Source organism: Myotis myotis, unplaced genomic scaffold (genome assembly GCF_014108235.1).
Source record: "Myotis myotis isolate mMyoMyo1 unplaced genomic scaffold, mMyoMyo1.p scaffold_m19_p_1, whole genome shotgun sequence".
In the NCBI taxonomy this organism is placed as follows: Eukaryota; Metazoa; Chordata; class Mammalia; order Chiroptera; family Vespertilionidae; genus Myotis; species Myotis myotis.
In genome coordinates, this window is record NW_023416313.1 from 9504797 (window position 1) to 9518402 (window position 13606).

Here is a 13606-nt window from a genome sequence, read left to right on the forward strand (position 1 = left end):
ATGTTTGTCTTTGACCACTGTGGTAGCCTGTCAACCACCTCTTCCTTTCCAGTTTTCTTTTCCTTGAATCTAATCTCCTCACATATTAATGAGAACAGTTTTTCTAAACTGCAAATCTGATCATTCAGTTATTTCCCTGTTGTTCACTAGGTGAATTTCAAGTCTTTTAGCATGAAATGTTAATACTTGCATAACTATGCCTAATAACTATGACATTTTTTCACCCATGTCTCCTACCACTTCACTGATCTTAGAGGGATACATTGGATATGTCAGAACACATCAAAAGGGCACTTCATATCAGGGGAGGAGTCTTCTTGGAGGAGATGACATCTGTGTTGAGTTAGCCAGGTAAACACGAGAGAACCCCTGTTAATGAGATGTTTATAAGTAATTTTAATTATTTGTTTACATGGATAAATAGCATCTATATTAGGAAGCCTCAAAATTTTACAGCTTTATTAAGGTACTAGAGGCCTGGTGCATGAAATTCGTGCACTTGGGAGGGGAGTCCCTCTGCCCAACCAACGCCCTCTCTCAGTCCAAGAGCCCTGGGGGAGCGGGGGCGGGTGTCTGGCTGCCATCAGTTGGACATCCTTAGCACTACTGCGGAGGTGGGAGAGGCTCTCGCCACCACTGCTGCACTCACCAGCTGTGAGCCCGCCTTCTGGCTGAGCAGCACTCCCCCTGTGGGAGTGCACTGACCACCAGCGGTAGCTCCTGCATTGAGCGGGATCAGGCCAAAACTGACTCTCTGATATCCCCTGAGGGGTCCTGGATTGCGAGAGGGTGCAGGCCAGACTGAGAGACCCCACCAGTGCACGAATGGGGTCAGGGAGGGATGTGGGAGGTTGGCCAGCCAGGAGGGACCATGGGAGGGCTCCAGGGCGTGTCCGGCCTGTCTTGCTCAGTCCCAATTGGCCAGACCCCAGCAGCAAGCTAACCTACTTGTTGGAGCGTCTGCCCCCTGGTGGTCAGTGCACGTCATAGTGAGTGGTTGAGCGGCCTTAGGTATCATTAGTATATTATGCTTTGATTGGTTGAACAGCTAACTGGATGATTTAGCATATTAGGCTTTTATTATGTAGGATAATTAGTATACAAAAATGCATATAATAAATGTACACAATTTGGTGAGTTTGGACATATACCCATGTTACCATCACCACAATCAAGGTAATAAATGTGTCCATCACCTCCAAAAGTTTTCCTGTCTCCCCCCCCCCTTTTTTTTTTGCACACGTGTGTGTGTGTGTTTAGAATCCTGAGATCTACCTTAAATTTTGGAGTACACAGTACCCTATTTATTGCTTAACTATAGGCAACATGTTGGACAACAGATCAGATCTCTGGAACTTATGTATCTGGTATAACTGTACCAGTAACTTTACATCCATTGAAAAACAGCTCATACCTTCTTCTCCATCCCCTGCTAACTACCATTCTGTTATCTACTTCCATACATTTGACTATTTTATATGCCTCACATAAGAAGAATCATGTCATAATTCCATGCATATGACTATTTTATATGCTTCATATAAGAGGAATCATGTCCTAACGTGACTGACTGGTAGAGAAATTAGAATCCTTACACACTGGTGGTGGGAATGTAAAATGGTACAACCATAATAGAAACAGTATGGAGGTTCCTCAAAAAATAATAGAAATACCATATGATTTGGCAATCTCACTTTTGAGTATATATTTAAAAAATTGAAATCAGAATCTCAAAGAGATATCTACACTTTCATGTTCATTGCAGTAGTATTCCCAATGGCCAAGATGTGGAAACAAACCAAGTGTCATCAACAGGTGAATGGATAAAGAAAATATGGTATGTACATAAAAAAAGGAAATCCTACCTTTTGTAACAACATGTATGAATCTGGAAGGGAAGCCTCACTTTTGTAATATTTTCTAAATTTCATAAATACTCATTTTATTTGCTCTTTCTCTCTGGCTGTTAGACTGTCCCTATTTGACCTGCTGAGAAATTCTCTCTAGTCCAGTGGAACTCTCCTTATGGGACACAGGTCTTTACTGGTAGAGTTCAAGTTGTGTTATCTATGCGTTCAACCTATAGTTGCTGAGTATTTAAAAGTGCTAAGCACTGTGCTACTTGCCAATAATATAATGGAGAAAAGTGCTGATATGGTCTCTGCCTATATTGGGGAGGCTATGAGGGGCCCAAGGTAAAGAATGCTAGGAGTTTACAAACTTTACCTGACATGGTGGGTACAGGGGGCTCCTCTGAAGAGGAGATATTGAAGCTGAGATTTGAAGAATGAGAATGATATGTGGAGAGAAACATTCCAACTGTGGGGATTAACACACAAGGTTTTGGGACAGGAGAGAGTATGTGTGCTTGAAGGGGAATGGAAGGAGCCAGCATGACTGGAGTTATGGTTAGCAAGAGGAAGAAAGGCAGAAAAATGAGGTCAGTAGACCATTGCCTGGTAAGGAATTTTGACTTTGCTTTCAGAGCAATGGAAAGCCAACAAGAGGTTTGAAGCAAGCATGATGGTGGAGGGTGGGGTGGAAGGAGATGCAGTGGGGTAATGTTGGTGGAATGATCATCAGTTTTAGAAGCTTTCTGGTTGCTGCATTCAGAATAGGCAAGTGGAAAGCTAGCACGGTAACAGGGAGGTAAGTTAGAAGGTTGTTGTAATTGTCTACGATAGAGTTGATAGTGGACTGGATTACTCAGTCATTAATAAAGCAATGGGCACCACCTACTTTGTCCAGACCTTTTGCTAGGTAGGAACTGAAATATCATCATCACTAACGGAAATAGGGGGAAAAGATTCAAAGTCATTTCGTAGGATTGGCACATGGCATATTATCAGTATGAAAATGAACTGAGGCAACGCAGAGAAGGGGATGATCTCCCTGCTCTAGCTGCGATCAGTAAGCTTCACAGAGGAGACAGCTGCAGCTGTGAGGGAAGTTCACAGTTGGTAAAGGGATCTGAAGAGCATTTCCTGCTGTTGTCTTTTGTGGGAGGCAGCTGGAATTGAGGGAAGGTCTCAGATCTTGGTTCTGGACTGAAGAACTGGAAACAGGGAACAAAAAAGTATGCAAAATGCAACCAGTTGTATGTCTCTCACCGTCTAGTTCTTACGAACTTCAGGAGTAACAACTTTTGCCTGCCTTCTGATCTTTTCCATTTTCCTTACTTGACACAGACATTGTCAAAGACACTGTTGCTAATGAAGTCGAGCCTACTGCATAACCCCTGACGATTTGGCATGCTGTTTTATGGCTGAAGTTTCCACTTGGATTGGATGAGATCCAAAACAAAGAATTGACTACTTCTGGTGATTAAAAGCTCCCTTGACGATTTTTTAAAGGGATTGTTCAAAGCTTTTAGTTCCACTAAGTAGGGAATTACACTTTGCTTCCCTAAAACCATCCAGCTTTTGCACATGGACATGGCAGTCTTTCTTTCCTGTGGCACACTACAGAGAATTTTTTTTTAAAGGGTAGCAGCCTTTTAGTAGGAGGTTAAGTGGTCCTTGTATATATAATTGATAAAGCACTTGGAGCTTTATGTATGAAAGCACATTAGAAAAGTGAAATTATTATTACTTATATTGTAATTAGCTTATTTTTCTCCTGTTCTTATATGAGGCACTGGCTTCTAAACTAAGAATTTAGAGAGGAACTGATCATAGAAATAAGAAAGAATGGATCGAACAACCCTAAACATTTGGGGCAAACAGTTAAATCAGTTAAGGACGAACAGTGTATAATGTTTGCTTTTCCTGGAATGATATTTTTGATTTGTATGTGACATTTCCGCCCCCCCCCCTAGGTTTTTAGATAGAATCCTGAGAATAGTGATTTATAGGCGTGCACTCCCACAGACACACCTGTGCGCACACACTTACACTCGTGCACACACACATCATAAACCTTTAAATTACTTGAAAGATCAATTTTACTTCTGTCTCCATAGACCTGACAAATAAACAGCTGAATTACATAATTAGAGTTGCGTTGCTTTTAGATTAAGATACAGAAAATAAAATAATGAACTTTTACCTCTGCAATTTCTATCGAAGAGCTTGTCCTAGATATTGGCACCTTATTGGCACCTGAATATGCCCAGAGGGTAGGAATGGATATGGAAGCACAATATAAAGTTTGATTCAATCCCTCTAGGATAAAAAAAATCACAGATTAAATCAATCCATTAGTAAGTCAAGTTAATTAAACTATTCTAAGGTCATATATATATATATCCTTAGACTTGACTGCTTGCAACAGAAAAACATCTAAACACCAGGGACTTAGTAAGAACAAAGTTTCTTAATTACAGTATGACTGGATATAGGTAGGACTACATCTCTATTTGATTATTAAGACTCCCTGGTTATTAGGAACCTAGGATCCTCTATCTTGCTGCTCTGACATCTATAGAAGTTTGCCTCTTATTCCAGAATGGCCATCAGGGTTTCAGCCAATATATTAGCATTTCCGGCAACAGAAAAGAGGAAGGGAAGAAGAGTGCACGTACTCTCTTTTAAGGAGACTTGATAGAAGTATTTATATTTCATTGGCCAGAAATAAGTCATATAATCGGCCAGCTGAAAGGGCGTCTGGGAAATACAGTTTTTTGCGACCGTGCACCCAGCTAAATACTTGCTTTTCTGTTGCTAAGGAAGATAAGAAGATTGGATATCGGAAGTGAGTTTGGAGTTTCTGCCTGATTTGATTCATCTTGTTTTCTGAAGATGGAAAATTTGACTTGGTTTAAGTTGGTTGGTTTTGTTGGGTGTAATGGGTGTGGTGAGGTGCAGAGGAATGAGCCCTGGATTACAAGATTCTGATTCCAGTTTAATATTGTTAGGCATCCCCCATCACTTGGAATAAGGAATTTGTCTTATAGACCCTCTAGGAATTCTTTAAATTATCATTCTCTTATCTGGTTCCTGAGGTTTCACAAAAAAGGCAGGTATGTATATTTATACACATATATAATTAGAGGGTTAAAAAATCTATTTCTGCCCTAGCCAGTTTGGGTCAGTGGATAGAGTGTTTTCTATAGAAATAGAAGATGTACACATACAACCATGTTAGCAGAGAGTGAATTGATTCATATTTTTCAATTTTCAATTCCTTGCTTTTAGTGGAAAGAATTAAAACTGGAGTGAAAATTGAAATGGTGAGAGATTGAGATGGGGCATAACTGTTTTCTTTCAAATTGAAAGTCAACTTTTCATCCCAAATATACGCCCTCCTCCCATTTTTTCTGGTTCCCATTACTGTTATTTTACTCATCACTTTACTCATCACCTGGCAGGATCAGGATTCGTGTCCTCAAATATGTGATGTGACTGAGTTCTTGGCACTCTAGGACTCCTGGGATGTAAATGCTGGTCTTCCTGGGAAATAGCAGTAGGGAAAATTGCACCCTCTATCTCCTGCTTCCTACTCCATGTCTGTTGGTTGTGATTCTTTGTCTTGGGCAGCTGTTATGCAGTGCTAGGTAAGACTTTCCATGTTTTTTTTTTTCCATTCAGGGAGAATTAGCTTGTGCTGCTTTATAGCTGCACTGGCCACATGAAGTCTCTCCCTTTGTAGCCCCAAGAAGCTGTGCCCTTTCTTAAGTGTCCTAGTATTTTATTTTATTTTTTTAGAATTACTGTATCATTTACCTGGCATGGTTTTAACAGATAAGATGATTCTGAAGACACAAATGATTCCAAAGGGAACCAGTGGAATGAAGTGAAACAAAGCAACAATAACAAAGGACTATTACTTGCATTTTCTTCTTAGCTCTTTTGATCTTAAGGAGGAAAAATTATAAAATGCCATCACCCCTCTCATATCTTATATGAAACTAGAGGCCCAGTGCACGGATTCTTGCACCAGTGGGGTCCCTTGGCCTGGCCTGTGCCTTCTCTCAATCCAGGGCCTCTCAGGGGATGTTGGACTGCTGGTTTTCGGCTCAATCCCTGCAGGCCAAGCCAAGGGACCCCACTGGTTTACGAGTTAGTGCACCAGGCCTCTAGTATGCATATAAGATCTTTGATTAATCTCTTCTTGCCCTCCCCCCTCCCCTTCCCTCTGAGATTCATCAATCTGTTTCATATTTCCATGCCTGTGTGTTGAGTGTCTGCCCTTTGGTGGTCAGTGGGCATTGTAGCTACTGGCTGATTGGCTGGTCAGCCAGTCAGCCAGTCACTTAGGCTTTTATATCTATAGATGAGATGAAGGTACAAACAAACAAAGGAAAATGGATAAAATCACTTTGATATAATGTAGAAGCAAAAAATTATTGACCAGTTAGATGATTTAGATTGAACCATTTGAAACTGCTGTTTATGTAGTCAAAGTAGGTCTAATACAGGCACTGTCAAATGGTTCAACATGATACTAGTTTCTATTCTAGCTACACAATAGAAATTGTTAACCTTAAAACTAATACCATTTGAAGTTACTCCTTAGCTACATGTTTTGCCTGTAAGAGCATTTGGCTATTAGATGATATTTTGAAATTCAAGGAAGTATATATTTAATATTGGCATTAAAGCTATGTATTTGAAAAAAATTCCACCCATGATCCTGCTTTCCTTACATACTTTTTTTTTTTCTGTTTCTTTCTCAACTTTATCCATATATCATAACTGATGTTTTCCAAGGTGAAAAATAAAAAAGTATAAATCATACTCCAGACTGCATAGAGTAAAACCTCAAAGGAAGTTCCCGTGGTACTTGAATTTCTGAATCCATAAATGAACACAGAATGCAGTGGAGCTCAAAGAAAGCCTTTGCATAATGAAACCTGTGAGGAACTTTATAGTGGAAAATAACGCTTTCTGATAGCCTACAGCACTCTCCAAAGGCAAAAATATACTTTTACAAATTACCTTAACGAGCTGAGGGACATATGCTTCCATCAGGAATGATTTAACATCCACGCAGTCAAACCTGAACAATTCAGGAAAAAACAAGACTCACCCCCCCCCCACCTCCCCTCCCCCCTTTCTTCTTGGAGATGACAGCCTCCAGTGTCCCTGTCCATGGTCCAGAAGTTGCCCCATAATTTTTCTGGTTGGGCCAACTCTCTCCAGGCTCAAGAAGATAAGGGCACAGTATAAGAAGTGACAGGCAGGGGCAGGATGGAATAATTGTGGGGCTCATTGCGACTTGTTATTTCTTGACACTCCAGGGAGCATGGCTGGTCCTAATTTCGTTTGGTGTGGAAGTCTGAAACCCTCAGCTAGCTACCTGCTGGCCTCCAGGGTGCTAACACCTTTTAAGGTAAATGCCAAGTGCCCCAGTTAGCCAATGCCTGACCTGCCTGGTTACTAAGGAACTATTTGCCCAGCAGGTTACTAAGCCAGGGAGGAGGAAAGAGGAAGAAAACCCAGCACAGGATGCCCCTCCCCCTTCACTCGGCTTCATTTTACTTTAACATCTTAGATTTCCACCTGAGAAGAGAAGTAATTTCCTAAAACCTAGGGATCCTCTGATGTAAATCAAAGGTCCTGAATGGCATTTTAGTCTCCCCCTATTGATATGCAAATTTCTAATTTACTTAAAGCACACTGTCATGCATTATAATAAAGTCTAATACATGCTTCCATGTAATTATGTGTAATAACCAGTGATCAGTGGGAGGAGGGAAGTGGAGGAGGGAATTGTGTCTCCAGCTGGCCCTCCACACCTGCAAATAACAGACAATTCCTTTCAGTGTAGAGGAAACAAGGTAATGACAGGATGGTATTAAATGCAAACATTAATTCTCAGGGACAAAACATAAGAAAGAGATCTATCAATTAAAATGTGTGAGAGTGAGCAACTTACATTATGTGCCACACTGTCTTACAGAAAAATAGGGACCAACCATAATGAAAACCTTAATTGGCTATTTACTGTGATACTCCTGGTGCCATTAGTTTTATTTTCATTTTTAAAGAAAGATTTATATGGGATACTGAAATCTTATGTTAATTTGGTTTGTTTTAAGAACCAATAACATATTTATATTCTCTCTCTCTCTCTCTCTCTCTCTCTCTCTCTCTCGATATGTCAGATCTTAGAGAGGAAATCTGAAGAGCCCAATAGGATCTCGAGCTGTAAGGAAACAAAACAATATAAGAATATGCTTTGTGAGCGGGAAAGTGCGACCCTCATGTCAGGGACTGTTATTGTCCTGGCTGCTGTCAATGCAAGTTTTGTTATATGAGAGGTGTGTTCCTGTAAAGTCATCAGCAGAATTAATTTCATGACATTTGAACATGTATTTTCATGTGTGAGGCAGCTGAACATAGTAATTAGGATCTTTGGAGTGTTTCTGACCTAGTTTTGATTTATAGCTCTGTTAATAATTACCTGTGTGATCTTGGGCATGTTTCTTAAGCTTCTCTAAGTCTCAGTTTTCTATAAAATGGGAATGAAAAAAAGCTACTCTGACTTGATAACATTTTTATGGGAATCAAATAAAATAACATACCTATTCTATACCAGGATTACTTCCTAGAGTCTTTGTAAATAAATAGTCTATTTGTAAATTAAGAACTAAGTTTTTACAACAGTAATCATATCAGAATATAAGTTCTCCACATTGCTTTATATTATTAAAAGAAATGATGGACTATAGATCAACAGCACCCATGGATAGCAAAGGTGTCTGATAAATGCTTTGCACGTATTGTCATGCAGAGTAGTCACATAGGGCAGGAGAGGAACAAGGCAGTCAAGAGTTCAACTCTGTTTCTGTTTAGTAACTCTATAATCTTGGGCAAGTTGGTTAACTTGTCTGGGTTTCTCAGAGAAGACTGTGCCTTTGCAGTCTGTATCCGATATAGACTGGATATATCAGATGTGATACCGAATTTTTGGACTGGAACCCGGATTCTTTGTCTGCTGGAATCGAAAAATGAATCCACAAACAGAAAGTGATATAGGAAAGGTGGAGATTTATTGAAGAACAAGTACAGACTCCCACATGGGGAGAGGGAAGAGTCCCACAGGATGGACTCCCATGTAGGGAGGGGGAAAAGGGTCCCATTGGGTTCCTTTCCCTATGGCTTATAAAGGCTGCAGATCCTGGTGCCTGATATCCTCTCTGATTGGTCAATATTCCCCTTTGAGTTGGTCACTATAGTAACTCCTGGGCTCAAAGGTTGAACCTCACATGGGACTTGTGAGGTTCTCCCTCCCTCCTTCCTTATTGTTTTACTATTCCCTCTGGGCTTTCTTCCTCTCCTTCTGAATGAAGGGCTTCCTTCTCTTTATTTTGTAAATATAGACCTTTCCTGGCTACTTCCAGTTCCCTTGTCTTATGTAAATGCAGCTGTTGCTGCTCCCTTGTTTTATGGAAATGTAACTGCATCTGGCTTCCTTGTGTTACGGAAATGTACCTTCTCCCAGTCTGTGGCCCCGCACTTTTCCATGGACCCCAATTCTAAAAAATCCCTAAGCCTGCCTATGTTACCCTCAAATTCCTGCCTCAGATGCACAAGCTGTCTTTTACTTCTCTTGACTTATGTGGGAAAGAACACAGTCACCATCCAGTTCCTGGGACAGTAAACAGGCACTTATTTCCCCAGGTTCCATTCCTCCTTAGAGCTGCAGAGAGCAGCAGGGTATTTTGAATTACTACCTGGGAAACCATTACGTTCCATTCTGGGGAAAATGTGAGCCTTTTTAATATTGTAGGGACTATAAGAGAGGGGGCATGGGCAGGGAGGACATCAGGATGTATAGGAAGGTGAAAGGAGGGATGGAGATGTAGAAACTAAAACTCTGTAGAGCCAGGTCTCCTAAAGGGCTGAGGCCAGTGGACCAGGGATGGTGCTACCAGGAGTGTATTGTGGGAACTTTTAGAAGGGATTGGGATTCTGAATGTTTCCCAGCACCATAGTCCAGGGAACAGGTCATTTAAGGTGTAGTCCATTGCTTTGCTTAAAGAACCTCACTATTAATTCCTTGACATCAGAGTAAATTACATCTGTGGATGTGCTTCCCGTCCTATCCCACAAGCCTTTGCTGACAGAATAGGAAACAACTCAGCACCCAGGACAGCTCCTGGGCATTTGGCAACCAAAAGAAATGGGAAAGATGAACTGTAGCACAATTCATCCTAGATTAATGGCTTCTCTAGTGTTGCTAAATAAAATTTAAAGCAAGGCTTGAGAGGATCAAAGAATTTCAGTGTAACTTGACTGTGTCCCAGAATAAAACTAAAAAAATTAAAAAAAAAAAAACAAGGCCCATCACCCAACAATGCAAAATTCACAGTCTGGATTCAATAAAAAAAAATTACATGGAATTACAAGAGCAAGAAATACAAACTATAATGAAGATAAAAATCAATGACCCCCACATTATATGGATGACAGGATTAGGAAACATTAAAACAGTTAAAACAGGAAACAGGCCCTTCTGTGATGTCACAAGAAAAGAATTTCATGGGCACTCACGTAGGAGGAGTGGCAAGATTTTATTAAAGTGAAGAAGCGATAGTACACCCTCAGAGAGGCAGAGAGTGGCCAGGCCAGAGGGTAGTGGCTGCCTTGAGGTCCTTCCAAGGATTCCCTGTATTCCCTTGGGTTTGGGAAAGAGCTGGCTTTCTTTCAAATGATCCAATCTCTTTCCTGGCTTTCCCCAGGCTTGTGCCTATATCATACCCCATCCAATCTCTTTCCTGGATTTTTCAATGCCTGTGCCCTTACCCTGATATTTTCCCAGGCTTTTCCCTGGCCATTGTATAGTCACCTATTTTGGCTCCTCCTCACATGCCTCATAGTTCTGCTTTGTCATTTGGCTTCTGCACATACACTTAGTAAAAGCTATGCCCCTCACACCATCTTGGCTTCTACTGTACATGAACTCAGTAAAAAGAATTTCCCCTGGCCATTTTCTCCACCCTCCCACCCAATTAATCCCGTGGAATATGCCACTTACTCCCCTCCCCAACCCCAGGTGGCTGTAGAGCTATCTTTTATGCCTAGTCAACTAGGCAGAATGTTTTGCACCATTTGGCAGAACATTGCCATTTACTCCCCAGGGTGACTGTTCCTTCTGCTCCTTCCTATTTTGTTTTTGTTGTTTTTTTTGGTGCCAATTTTAAATAGTTTTATTTAAGACATCACATTTTCCACTTTACAATACAGTTATAAATTTCTTTCCCTGAGCACAGTCCGTATTCAAGTATCAATGTCCAGTTATTTACTATACAGCAGCTCAACTTTTAAAACTACCCATGGATTTTGCTACAAATTTGGGTCCTTCAATATTTTGTGTGGAACAATGCTAGTTCTATGTTCAAAGCTGGCTTAATCAACCTCTTCCATGGTGGGCCCAGAGGAGGCACTGCCAGATGGAGGGGCTCTGCCACCAGGGAAGCCCCCAGGCATTCCTCCTGGCATGCCTCCTGCACTCTGGTACAGCTTGGTAATGATGGGATTGCAGACATTTTCCAACTCTTTCTGCTGATGTTCAAATTCTTCCTTTTCTGCAGTCTGGTTCTTATCAAGACAGTTGATGATGTCATGGCACTTGTCAAGAATCCTTTGTTCGTCCTCATCATTGATCTTGCCTTGAAGTTTTTTGTCTTCAATGGTTGCTTTCATGTTGAATGCATAGGATTCAAATGGATTCTTGGAAGACACCTTGTCTTGTTGCTTCTCATCTTTGGCTTTGTACTTCTCAGCTTCTTGGACCATGAGCTCAATGTCTTCCTTGCTCAGATGACCCTTGTTGTTAGTGATGATAATCTTGCTCTCTTTTCCTGTACTATTATCCACAACAGAGACATTGGGGATGCCATTGGCATCAATATCAAAGGTGACTTCAATCTGAGGAACACCACGAGGTGCAGGAGGTATCCCTGTGAGTTCAAACTTGCCAAGCAGGTTGTTATCCTTGGTCATGGCATGCTCACCTTCACAAACCTGGATGAGCACGCCTGGCTGGTTGTCGGAGTAGGTGGTGAAGGTCTGTGTCTGCTTGGTGGGGATGGTGGTGCTGCGCTTGATCAGCACCGTCATGATGTCACCAGCCGTCTCAATGCCGAGTGAAAGAGGAGTGACATCCAGCAGCAGTAGATCTTGGACATTTTCAGATTTATCTCCAGAGAGAATGGCTGCCTGGACAGCTGTACCATAAGCGACAGCCTCATCAGGGTTGATGCTCTTATTCAATTCTTTTCCATTGAAGAAGTCCTGTGGGAATTTCTGAATCTTGGGGATATGGGTAGAGCCACCCATCAGGACAATATCATGGATCTGGGACTTGCCAAGCTTGGAATCCTGAAGGGCTTTCTCTACAGGGTCCAGGGTGCCACGGAAATGGTCAGCATTCAATTCTTCAAATCAGGCATGGGTGATAGAGGTATAGAAGTTGATTCCTTCATAGAGTGAATCAATCTCAATATGGGCCTGGGTGCTGGAAGAGAGAGTATGCCTAGCACATTCACAAGCAGTACGAAGGTGACAGACAGTCCTGTTCTTCTCACTGTTATCCTTCTTATGCTTGCGTTTGAACTCTGCAATGAAATGGTTGACCATTTGGTTGTCAAAGTCTTCTCCACCTAAGTGGGTGTCCCCAGATGTAGATTTGACCTCAAAGATACCATCTTCACTTGTGAGGGTTGACACATCAAAAGTTCCACATCCCAAGTCAGAGATCAGCACATTTTTTTCAGCTCCAACCTTTTTGTCTAAACCATCAGCAATAGCAGCAGCATTGGATCATTGATGATTCTAAGTACATTGAGACCAGCAATAGTTCCAGCATCTTTGGTGATCTGATGCTGAGAGTCATTGAAGTAAGCAGGTACTGACAACAGCATTAGTAACAGTCTTCTCAAGGTAGGCTTCTGGACGACAATTCTTCTGGATTAAAGCTTTTTGTCTCTCCCTTGGACCTTGGTCCTACCAACATCATTCACCATCATGAAAGGCCAATGCTTCATGTCAGACTGGACAACAGCATCATCAAATCTACATCCAATCAAGCTCTTGGCATCAAAGACTGTGTTGGTCGGATTCATTGCTACTAGTACTTGATTCTTTGTAGCATCACTGATCAATCGCTCAGTATCAGTAAAGGCAACATAACTCAGGGTGGTTCAGTTTCCCTGATTGTTGGCAATTATTTCCACTTTTCCATGCTGGAATACACCCACACAAGAATAGATGGTGCCAAGATCAATGCCAACTGCAGGTTCCTTAGACATGGTTGCTGGTGTGCACACACAGCTTGCACAGACCCGACTGGAACTGGTACCCCTGCGTTCAATGAGGTCCTCTTTTGTTAATTATCTAACCAACTGCCACTTCTAACAGAACTACATTCTATGTTTAAGAAGGTACAACAGTTCTAAGCATCTTAAGGAGAAGCATGGAAGATGTTAAAAAGACACAAACTTTCAGGTGATAAACCAGTTTCTGAGATGAAAAATACAGTGAATGGATTAATAGATTAGAAACTATAGAATAAATGTTTAATGAACTTAAAACCACAGTAAAAGAAACTATCCAAAATGAAACACAGAGAGAGAAAAAGAAGATGCTGAATAATGAACAGAACACTGGTAAACTGAGGGGAAAATCTTAACAGCCTAATATATATAAGCTTGAGTCCC

At 41.3% G+C, this 13606-nt stretch overlaps 1 pseudogene; it reads right to left on the reverse strand.

The window, feature by feature from the left end:
* Positions 1-11244: 11244 nt before the first annotated feature.
* Positions 11245-13198, reverse strand: LOC118650352 (annotated as a pseudogene).
* Positions 13199-13606: the final 408 nt, after the last annotated feature.